Raw genomic sequence first — 12,304 nt, 5'->3', positions numbered from 1 at the left:
ATTGCTGAAATAGGCTTGCTAATCCTTGTAATCTGCAGCTGAGAAACTTCTTCTGAATTCTCTGCAACATCAGTGTAGTAAGGGAAACTGTGGCATGCGCAATGAGGATACATTTTCAGAATGGAGGTCAGCACTTATTTTGGACAACATTTTATCCTTTGGAGGCAATTTTCAAAACAGCCAGTGCAGGTGCAAACATACAGACTTTCCACACGTTTTGAAAGAGAAACCATAAAGGTGAGTTTTAAAAGCCTTATGCACGCCGAAGCCAGGACATACGCGTAGAAGTTGGGCCGGCGCGTGCCGAGTGGATTTTAAAAAGCATGCAAGTACGCACATATCTCCCGGTAAGTGCACAAACAATTTTTCTACTGAAAAGGGGGCAGGGTGTGGGTGTGGTCTGGGCATTCCTAGATTCTCAATGAAATCTGCGTGTAAGTATTTACACACATAAGGGTGCACCGGGGTCCCCGACTGCATAACTTTGCTTCTGCTATGGATGGAGTGTAACTAATAAAACAAACAAAAAAAACAGTCTAGTGAATGACATTTTGAGGGTTGGGGCTAAAAAGGTAAAAGGTAGACTTATTAACTAGAGGGTTAGGAAGTCCTATCCTTTAACTGAGCAAAAACTGCCCCACTTACGCGGTAGAGGTGGCATTTGCACACACATTTGCATGTCCATATAAAACTGTGTGCACGTGTATGTGCATACAGCCTATTTTATAACTTGTGTGCTTATATTATAAAATGGCCGCATCCATTAGCTTAAGCCGGCATACGCACGTATATGTGCACCTGCGCTGCTGTTTAAAAGTTACCGTCTATGGGGTAGATTTTTAAAGAAGGGCGCGCGTGTGCATGTGAGCGCTCCTCTCAGCACGCACACATGGATGCACCGATTTTATAACATGTGCATACTGGTGCGCGCATGTTATAAAATCTGCAGGCCATACACACATGCGTGCTGGATTTTATAATGTGCAGGCGGCACGTGCATGGTGGGGTAGATTTTAGCAAGTTTCACACGGCGGCGAGAATGGGCCTCTCCCAGTTTCCTCCCAGTATGCTCCAATTAAAGAGCATAACCCCCATTTTTTACATGCATGGGGGGTTAAATATCAGGCCGTATACATATAACTCATCTCTACAAATCATACAATTAAAAAGTCAGATCATGTTGTAATGAAGCACAACCCTGTTTGAGGCAGAAAACTGGAATGGTGAGAAGAAAAGGAGAACCAACACCCGAGTCAGACAGCAGAGGGCACTAGAGAGGTTAAAAAGAATTACAATTCCCAGGTGTTTGGAGGCACAGCTTGACTAGGGGACAGGGAAGAGGCAGAGCAGCCAGCTGTGCAAAGCAGTAACGAATCAGACACACCTAAACCCATGGCAATAGAGGAGGAGGGCATGCCCGAATGGTGGAGGTGGCCTAAAAAGACCAGCTCTTCAGAGCAGGAGGAGGACATGGACATAGACTCTCTAACAGAGGAGTCCTCAGAATCAGCCATGGAAACAGTGACATGGTTGGGGGAAGGGTGGATTTAAAATATTAAGAGGAATGCTTTTTTTTAAGTTAAGTTAAACTGTATGTGAGTTGATATTTGTTTGGTTTGGGAAGGCCGCAATTTGCAGCACAACGGAGGGGAGTAGGCATTATAATTCATAAACAACATATATCACATACCTGTAGATATGAATAATTCAAAATTTATTTATATCAAAAGCTTGTTAAAAGCTTGTTATATTTGTTAAAAGCTTTACATATATATTTACCACAATACAATATATAAATCACATACATATTTATTGAAAACTCACTCACACCCCACATTCATACAATATAGTACAACTAGCCGTTAAGCCCGTAACAACGGGCTTCATTTAAAAAAAAAATTTCGGTCTATTTCCTTCCCACTTCCTCCCCCCTCCCCCCACCTCACTCTCTCCTCCCCACTTCCTCTCACCTCCCCCCTCTATTCTCCCTCTCCTCCCCTCACCTCACTCTCTCCTCCCTCCCTCCCTCCCCCCACCTCACTCTCTCCTCCCTCTCACCTCCCCCCACCTCACTCTCTCCTCCCTCTCACCTCCACCCACCTCACTCTCTCCTCCCTCTCACCTCCCCACTCTATTCTCCCTCTCCTCCCTCCACCTCACTCTATTCTCCCTCCCCCCTCCCCCTCTATTCTCCCTCCCCCCTCCCCCTCCCCCTCTATTCTCCCTCTCTCCTCCCTCCCCCCTCTATTCTCCCTCTCCTCACTCCCCCTCCCCTCACTCTCTCCTCCCTCCCCCCTCCCCTCAGCTCACTCTCCTCACTCTCTCCTCCCAGCTCACTCTCCTCACTCTCTCCTCCTCCCTCCCCTTTCAGCTGATCCACAACCGGCAGACAGGGGGGTGTCCCTCCCTCACGCGCGCGCGTTGCCGCCGCTACTACTCCTCCCTTCCTCCCTCGCGTGCCGCCGCTCCTGCTTGTCGCTGTCGCCGATCCTGCTCCTCCCGCTCGTCACTCCTGCTGCCGCCGCCGCTCCTGCTCCTAAGGAGCAGGCGCCATTTTTTTTGGGGGGGGGCATGCTCTGCTCTGGCCGATGTGCTCGCATGCGCAGTAGAGCTGCTCTCTACTGCGCATTTGCGGCACGTCAGTCCGGGCTCCCTTATGTAGTAGATATACATTTTTTTTACTTCTCTTAACAATATATGCTAATGTTTATTAAAAAAATATTTAAAAACTCCCTATAATTTCAAAATTATTTTCAACAGTTCCTCCACATCCAAGTGGTACAAATCTTATAGTCTTCTTTCTTCTCCCAAATGATTCCTCATATTACTTTTCTTCTCCCGACAAAAGACTCCTGTTTCACCCATGGTTTCATCAGGGGATTCAATCTCATCATCTAGGCAGGTCACCACTTATTCAAAAGGGAGCCATCCAAATTCACATCTGCTTATGCATTTCACAATTCTTCAATACCTCTTATAAAAATACAAAAAAATTTTATTATACAACTCTCATTATTTAAACCAATTCTTCAATGTCATATTAAAAAAACTCCCAAACCTTACACAAATCATTTTAATCATATTTACATCATTTTTTACCCCAAATCATTTAAATCATGAATCACCTGGTCACACCAAACCCATTACAAAAACCCATTCACAAAAACCACTCTCCTATTCAAAAATGGCAACAAGATCAATACAGCCACTTACCTCAATTTCACTGCAAAATTATTCAAATCTAATAGTCACAACATATTCTGTCTTCAATTCCAGGAAAAATTATCCTTCCTTACCACAGTCACTAAATCAAAAAGACAAACATGATAAATAAGTATCATACAATACCTCAAGGCACCAACACCAGTACTACTACCTAAATATCATTAATCACAAAAGACCACATAACTTACTTGACTGTTTTCCACCATTTCATCCATCATTCTCATAACGTCAGCAGCATCCTCCATCAAAACGCCATGGCTGCGCACTCGTACCGACCCACCCATTAAATACCTGTATGTTACAGCGTCCTGCCTCCAAGCGCCGAAAACGTCATTGACGTCACACTTCTAGAAAAAGGGACAGAGCCAGCGGTATTTAACCTATGCATATTCATTACTCCAATCCACCACAATATTTTAACCTACTATCTTGAGCTCGGAGCACCATGGCTCCCAGGGTCCCCAGCCCTTTCCATCTCAAAGAGCCTACAATCAAGCATTACCAAACACACATACAATTTACCATATTCACTAAGTCACACACACATCCAACCAAACACCAAAGGAATTGGAAAACATCGATCATACAATCAAATCTATGCACTCCACATCTTGATTTAAACCCCTCGGTTCAACTGTTCCCCAGTTGAAAATGTACCGTTGTTCCTTTTGCAATAATATTAATGAGACATTACCTCCCCATTTCAGCTGTTCACGGTTCAACACACAAAACCTCTGATATTGTACTCTAAGCATACATTAAATTCAGCAAAAAATAGACAAGACAGCTGCTTTCTCTCTCTCTATTTCCAGATCAGAACCACGGGGCAAGTATTTATCCAGTATTTAAAGAAACCAAACATTATTTCTTCAAAACCATATTTAGTAAGTTTCTGCATGAATTCAATGCTTGCCACGTTGACAAGTTGCAGATCTCACTCCAGACCAAATGAAAGTAAACATATTTAAGCAATTTACTAAATTTAATTCTTTTACTATAAAAATCAACTCATTCTCCCATTCTTGTCAGTCTGTTTATAACTTTTAAACAGAAAAATCAATTCATTTGAATTATTGAGACATATTTTTGCTTCTGTTCGTGTTTGCGCATGAAAGGCACTGAAACATTCACCTCCCTCTCTCTCTCTGTTGTTAGCTCCTCAATTCACGATGTCCTTTCAGATCCAAATCTTCTGCACTAGTAAGTGCATCAAATAGCAACTAAATCATTACTATCCTAACTAAAGAAACTCTTGTGTCCCCCATAAGGACAGCACATATATGCTACAGTGTGTCACATGATATAATTTGTTTTATGAAAGTAGTAGAAATAAACTCATTTAAAATGGCTTGCTAATATAGCATAAGCTATCACTAAATCCATAGTTTTCTTGACAATCCTTTTGGGTGTTTGTTTTGTTCCAAGAGATGGGGTGGAGGGTATTAAGATTATTTTAGGGAGTTATTTTTAGATTCACAGAAGATTATTGAATCAGGTTGATAGATGGATCAAAACAATCCCCAATAATTGATAAATGTGGATCAATATATGTACACTGCACATAGCTTAGCATAAGGATCATTGAGGCCTGAAACTATAGCATGCTGCTTGATACTAATGAGCATAAGATAAGCCAGGATACTCTGATTTTTCTACATTTACTTTTCTATGAGATAAGACTGGTGAAGGCCTGTGTTTGAACCTTTTGGGGGTCAGGCAGTACCAATTTCTGAGGGACAGCTGGTTATTATTAGAGATAACAATTTGTCTTGATTAATCTATATAATGCTTACTGTGATACTATGTACTTATTACTGGTATTCACTTTTGATATTTCGTTTTACTGATTTTTAAACAATTTTTACAATATTTAGTAAATTAAGTTTTGCTTTTTACAAGATTAAGAACATAAGAAATTGCCATGCTGGGTCAGACCAAGGGTCCATCAAGCCCAGCATCCTGTTTCCAACAGAGGCCAAAACCAGGCTACAAGAACCTGGCAATTACCCAAACACTAAGAAGGTCCCATGCTACTGATGCAATTAATAGCAGTGGCTATTCCATAAGTAAAATTGATTAATAGCCATTAATGGACTTCTCCTCCAAGAACTTATCCAAACCTTTTTTGAACCCAGCTACACTAACTGCACTAACCACATCATCTGGCAACAAATTCCAGAGCTTTATTGTGCGTTGAGTGAAAAATAATTTTCTCCAATTAGTCTTAAATGTGCTACTTGCTAACTTCATGGAATGCCCCTAGTCCTTCTATTATTCGAAAGTGAAAATAACTGAGTCACATCTACTCGTTCAAGACCTCTCATGATCTTAAAGACCTCTATCATATCCCCCCTCAGCCGTCTCTTCTCCAAGCTGAACAGCCCTAATCTCTTCAGCCTTTCCTCATAGGGAAGCTGTTCCATCCCCTTTATCATTTTGGTTGCCCTTCTCTGTACCTTCTCCATCGCAACTATATCTTTTTTGAGATGTGGCAACCCGAATTGTACACAGTATTCAAGGTGTGGTCTCACCATGGAGCGATATAGAGGCATTATGACATGTGATGTGTGTTCCATGACATAATATACCACCACTCAGCCCACCTCTCATACAAGGATGAGGTGTTTATTAGTGAGCCAAGTACATATATGTTCTTAGAATCCTCAGCTGATGTTATTACAATTAAGGCTACTTTGTTAGCTTACTTTTGTCTAGAAAAAGATAAGGATTTTCTTTTTCATATGTATTTTTCCTATAAAAATTTTCAGTTTTGTGGGCAAACATTTCTATTTTTCCTGATATATCGGCAGCAACCCAAGGCCTAGATTCATCATTTAGCTATATTTATCACGTCAAGTAGCACCCGTGTGTTTATTATAATTGCTGGCCTTCCACATCACATAGCTAAATAGCATATGCTGTATTGTGTCTTCACATGCAATGCTACGGAATCATGCACCACATTGTTTCATTGTGGCATGTGTAAATTTTTCTTTGTATTAAAAACAAGGCTTCCTATATGTGCTTCTTTGAGGGTATGTCAGAATTTTGGAGAAAGGAGGTAGGTAGGTGTTGGTGGCTAGTTGGAGGTTCTTTAGAGTGATTAAGATTGCATTGTCTTGCTTGCGGTTGTCCTCTGTTTCCCTTTATCTTTGTCTTTATCTTAGTTGGTGTAAAAGTGTTTGTTAGTCCAGTTTGTCTGTCTGTTTTTTAGTGTGGAGGAGTGCTGATGAGGAGGTGTGGAGGTGGTGAGGAGTGGTAGTGAGGAGGTGTATGCATATGCACTGAGGAGGTGTGTGTGTGTGTGTGTGTGGGTATACTGAGGAGGTTTGTGTGTGTGCACTGAGGAGGTGTGTGTGGAGGTTGTGGAGAGAATGGAGCATGATTAGCAAGTGGAGAAAGGAGAGAAGAGGCATCATGATAGGAGGGAGAGGAAGCAAGAGAGGGAGTGGGAGAGGGAGTGGGATAATGAGGGCATGAGTGCCAGGGGAAGGAGTAGGAGTAGGAGTATGGATGGGGCAGGATGCAGGAGGGGAAAAGGGCTAGGCAGGTGGGTTTGGAAGGAGGAGTAGGGCAGGCTAGGGATAGACAGAGAGAGCAGAGGGGAAGGGAGGTGGTAGAGCAGGGCAGAAGGGGAGGGGAGAGGGGAATGGGATGGAGATTGAGAAAAGGGAGGACACCTCTCTGAAAGAGGAAGTGGCACCCACTTCAGGAGCCGGGCAACACCACATGTTCATCTCAGGGCCATAAAGTTCAGCACTGAGGAGAACAAACTAGTCATTGCTGGGGTCCTGCAAATTTACTCCATGCTCTTCAGCAACTTTGTGGCCAAGATCTCCAAGGCATCCAAGGGGCCAATATATGGTACAATATTGTGCAGTCAATCAGCAGGTAAACCGGAGTGTCAAGAAGCGTAGAGCAGGTTGCACACCAATACTGTGACATTAAGATCCAGCTCAAGGACAAAGTGGCAGCCTGAGCAAAATACCAATACCATACCAGAGGAGGAGCACCCTGTCCAATCATGCTGACGCAGATGGAGGAGTGATTCATGGACAGACTGGGACTGGACAAATTTGAGGGCATGGCTGAGCAGCTGGACATGATGCGAGCTACAACCGGTAGGTTCACCTCACTCCAAAATGGGCAAGGTGCAATAGATGCACACATCATTTGGCATAAGATGCTCACAATGCAAAGAAGCAAAGTGCACCTTTCATGTCAAATCAAAAAGGAATATTTGCTGGCATATATACTTATGTCTTCTTTTTTGTTTCTTCTGTTTTGTTTCCATGGCTCTTGAGTGCCAAGATGCTGGTCTCAGCCAGAAAGGCCCAGAGCCTAGCTGAGAAGCCCCAGGAACCAGCCAGGATGACCCTGGGAGCAGCCTGCCACTATCTGATTTCCAAAGACCCTTACTTATGGATGCAGAGATGCAGTGGAGCTAGGAGGAGCAACATCAGGCATAGCCTTCACAGCCATTGGTGTTGCTGTGAGTGATTGGTTTACCAAGCCCACTTCAGGTCTCCTTGAATCTGTCTTCATTAATGGATGAAGGCAATATTGAATCGGACCTTTCTCAACTGGATCTATAAGTGAGCACAACACTGCCACATCTGGAACCAGCGTTCCCAGGCCAGGTGGAAGGCACAAGCCTGCTGATGTCCATCTTGCGCCCTCGAACACCAGCACCACCACCAGCACCGATACTGCCAGCAGGAACGGCACCGGCACCAACAGAAAGCATGCTTGTAGCAGAGCTCAGGCACTTACCTGGAGAGATACAGGGCCTTAGAAGGTCAGTCGACCATCAGAACCCCATTCTGCAACACAATATGGCTGCCAACACTCAAAACATCAACACTCTTGTTGCTGCCATAAGCGACATGACAAATGTTTTACTCAACTACTACAATGGATGCCAGAGCAGTTTTCAGAGTCCTCCGCTCCATCACTGAAATCAACACCATGCAGCAGTCCTGGTGAGGTAAGACGCTGGAGGAGTATGCCTGCAAAAAACATGCCCCCCCCCCCACCCCCAAGTGGCAAGCCACGATGTGACAATGGGCCTTAAAAATGTGAAGCACATAGCCAGTAAGGGGGAAGAACACAATTGTTTGGACAAGATTGGGCTGACCTCTTCACAGAATTGTGCCGCTTAGATGGAAGAAACCTGCTCTGCATTTCCTCACTACAGAGTTGCTGTGCCAGCATGCAGAATGGATGATGTTCTGTGAAGCATTTTCATGCAGCACACTAACTAAGAAGCCATCCTCAAGGCTCAGCCCCTAATACAGGGTCGTTTAAGTAGCCACCAATCACTTTCCAGCTGCTGGCTTTTGTCATTATGTCCCATCTCCTGCTCCATTTTGCTGGTGTATCATCTCATCTCATCTCCTGCCAGTGGTGCCTCCATGCTGCTGGTATGTCATCTCATCTCATCTCCTGCAAGTTGTGCTTCCATATTGCTGGGTCTCCTCCTGGGCCTCCTGCCTTAGTTCTGCTGGGTCTTCTGCTGCTCCTGCTGTGTCAATGTTGCACTCTCCAGTCCTTCTCCTGCTGCCTTCATGCTGAACTGCTTGGTCTTGGTCCTTCTGCCTTCATGCTGAACTGTTTGGGCTTGGTCCTGCTGCTTTCATGTTAAACTTTGCTACTGTGGCCCCTTAGGCTGTCTCCTTTGGGTACACTCTTTCAACATGGACTGTTTGTGGCCTTTGGGTTGACAGCACATAGTAGTGTTGCATGTCACTGTTACTTTACAGAGGTACAATAACTTTTGGGGTACCACTTCCTCTTTCTATGTTCTTAGTTGTAATCATGATTGTGCCTAATGCAGGGTTTCCCAAACTTTTAGCCAATGTGACCCCATTTCCGGTCCTCATCAATCAACTCCCCATACAAACCTACGACATTTTCTCCGTCCCCAGATTGAAAAGAAGAGGAGGTGGCCTGCTACTCGCTGCCAATAAAAAACTTGGTTTGTCATTACACTCAACTATCTCCTCACTTTCCTTAGAATTCTCAATTTTCAAATCCTCTCAGTTACAAATAGGCCTTATTTACACCCCCCCTGGATGTCTTGATGTGGACCCTTCACCTTTAATAGAATACATTGTAAAACACATTAACATTGACTCACTGACCATTCTGTTAGGAGACTTCAATCTCCACGTGGACGCCACTCCTCGCTCCTCCAATTGCGAATCCTTCCTCAGCTCCCTCAGCTGCATGGGTTTCAAACAGCTAATCAACGAACCCACCCATAAAGCAGGTCACACGCTAGATCTCATCTTCATCAACCAGAGCTTTACTCTAGCGTCACATATCGATTGTCTGCCAATTCCTTGGTCGGACCACAAGCTTATCTCTACTTCCCTCCGATACCTACATTCAACTCCCTCGGTAACACAGAAATCCACAGTCCAATTCAGAAAGCTATGCAACCAGGAAACCCTCAGCTCTCACCTATCCTCCGAGTTATTCCACATCGACCCTTCGGATGCTGACACTGCGCTGCCCTCGGATAAAAATCACTAACAAAGTGGCCGATGCAACCTGCCCGCTTACAACCAAAATCATCAGTGACAACAATGACAAAAATAAACCATGGTTCACGCCACAATTAACAACTTTGAAACGTGAACTCAGAAAAAAGGAGCAGAATTGGCGAAAAAACCCCTCCTCATCTAACTTATCGGCCTTTAAATCACTCATGCACAAATACAGGATCAACATTCTTCAGACAAAAAGAGACTTCTACTCTCAAAAAATCAATCACTTCATCCACAACCCAAAAGCCCTCTTTTCCCTGGTCTCATCGCTCACCAAACCACCTTCTTCAATGATCCCAGATGACAAAGCTGCCACTAAAGCTTCCGAACTTGCCACATACTTCAAAAATAAAATAACAAACCTACTCACCTCCCGTACAAGCAATAAAGTTCCTACCCAACATCATTCATGCTCTCCTAATCTACTACTCAGCCCAATATATCCTCAACTTTCCTCAGCCTCCTCGCCACAAACGGCCCGCTTAGAGGATTTCGAGCTTACATCTTCTTTAGAGATTGAAAACCTTTTAAAGAAACTCAAGCCATCCTCACACCCTCTTGATGCAATTCCAGATAACCTTCTCATAACGTGCGCTAAAGACGTCACTAAGCCTATCACCCAGATCATCAACGCCTCTCTATCACAGGGCCTGGTCCCTGACCCCCTCAAACTTGCCATCTTAAAACCCTTATTAAAAAAACCAAATCTCTCTACAGATAACCCAGCAAATTTCCGCCCGATTGCTAATCTTCCAATCATTGCCAAAATCCTGGAAAGAATAGTCAACAAACAGCTCTCTGAATTTCTTGAAAATAACAACATCCTCTCCCCGGCTCAATTAGGCTTTCGCAAATCCCGCAGTACCGAAACTCTTCTTTTATCTCTGTCAGACAACATTCTCATGAATCTAGAAAACAAACATCCCTGCTTGCTCATCCTCCTTGATCTTTCGGCCGCCTTTGACACGGTCAACCATGATTATCTCATCGAAAGACTATCCGAGATCGGCATCAAAAACAAAGCTCTAAACTGGTTCAAATCTTTCCTCCAGAACAGATACTACAAAGTTAAGATCAATAGCAAAGAGTCACCACCATTCAGTTCCACATTAGGGGTCCCTCAAGGCTCTTTGCTATCCCCTACGTTATTCAATATCTATCTTCTCCCGCTTTGTCATCTCCTTTCCAATCTAAAGTTAACCCATTACTTATATGCAGATGATGTCCAAATCCTTATTCCTATCACTGAATCACTTCAAAAGACCGTACTTTTTTGGAACTCCTGCCTCCTCTCCATTAACAAACTCCTGTCTAACCTTAACCTGATACTCAACACTGACAAGACAGAATTCCTCCTGATCACTCAAGATGGCACCCTTCCATTGAATAGCTCTCACCTTCCATTGAATAGCTTTCACCTTGCGCCGCTCCCAGTTCTCTCCCCATGGGTCAGAAACCTTGGGGTGGTCATGGATAACCATCTGAGCTTTTCTGATTTCATCGACACTACGGTTAAAGAGTGCTACTACAAACTTCAAGTTCTAAAAAGGCTTCGACCCCTCCTTCATTTTCACGATTTCAGGTCAGTGTTACAATCCATCATCTTCTCGAAAATGGACTAGTGTAATTCACTGCTTCACGGTCTCCCAGTCTACACCCTAAAGCCTCTTCAACTGTTACAGAATGCTACAGCAAGGTGTCTCACTAAATCCAACAAAAGAGATCATATAACACCAATTCTAAAGAAGCTCCACTGGCTCCCAGTCAAATCTCGAATCCTGTTTAAACTTCTATCAATCACCCACAAAGCCATATTCAACAACACTCCACTGGACCTCAGAATCCCTCTTCAGCTTCACACTTCTTCCCGACCGCTAAGATTAGCACAAAGAGGAACTCTATATTTATTTATTATTTATTTATTTATTTAGCATTTTTCTATACCGACTTTCCAATAACAGAATTACTGATCAATTCGGTTTACATTTTAAACAATAACAACAATGACAAGTAAATGTCTTACAATGAACAGGTCGAATTAACTTGGATTAAGATATATGGGGGTAATAACATAATTAACATGTACGGAGCCTAATATAGGCTAGTGGTTGGGTTTTGATAATAGACTGCCAAAGATCATGTGATTTCTAGAGAAGATCTATATAGTTCTCTAGCGTGTTACCACTGAGGGGATATTGGCAGGGATATTTCGCAGGTTGATGTTATGGGAAGGCTTGGTTGAATAACCAAGTCTTGAGTCTTTTTTTAAATGTAGTGGAGCATTGCACTGATCTGAGCTCTGATGGGAGAGTGTTCCAGAGTTTAGGCCCAGCTGTGGAGAAAGCTCTTTTACTTAATGCTGACTTCATCAGTGGAATTTGAAGGTTGTTTTTGTAGGCTTGTCTCACTGGTCTGGAAGATGTGTGGAGTTGGAGAGGGAATGTGAGCTCGAGTGGTGCCAGGTTGTGTATTGCCTTGTGGGTTACTGAGAGCACTTTGAATAGTATTCTGAATTTGACGGGAAGCCA

General features: G+C 43.5%; 1 long non-coding RNA gene across 1 annotated transcript; it reads right to left on the bottom strand.

The window, feature by feature from the left end:
- Positions 1–2,909: 2,909 nt before the first annotated feature.
- LOC115086166 lies at positions 2,910–3,513 on the bottom strand. The gene is made up of 3 exons (XR_003855120.1): positions 3,414–3,513; positions 3,214–3,304; positions 2,910–2,973 (listed from the first exon to the last, which is right to left on the bottom strand). It is a non-coding gene; the product is annotated as an uncharacterized LOC115086166 (long non-coding RNA).
- Positions 3,514–12,304: the final 8,791 nt, after the last annotated feature.

Source organism: Rhinatrema bivittatum, chromosome 2 (assembly GCF_901001135.1).
Source record: "Rhinatrema bivittatum chromosome 2, aRhiBiv1.1, whole genome shotgun sequence".
In the NCBI taxonomy this organism is placed as follows: domain Eukaryota; kingdom Metazoa; phylum Chordata; class Amphibia; order Gymnophiona; family Rhinatrematidae; genus Rhinatrema; species Rhinatrema bivittatum.
The sequence above is the reverse complement of the archived record's forward strand: the minus strand, read 5'-3'. Positions and strand labels throughout refer to the sequence as shown.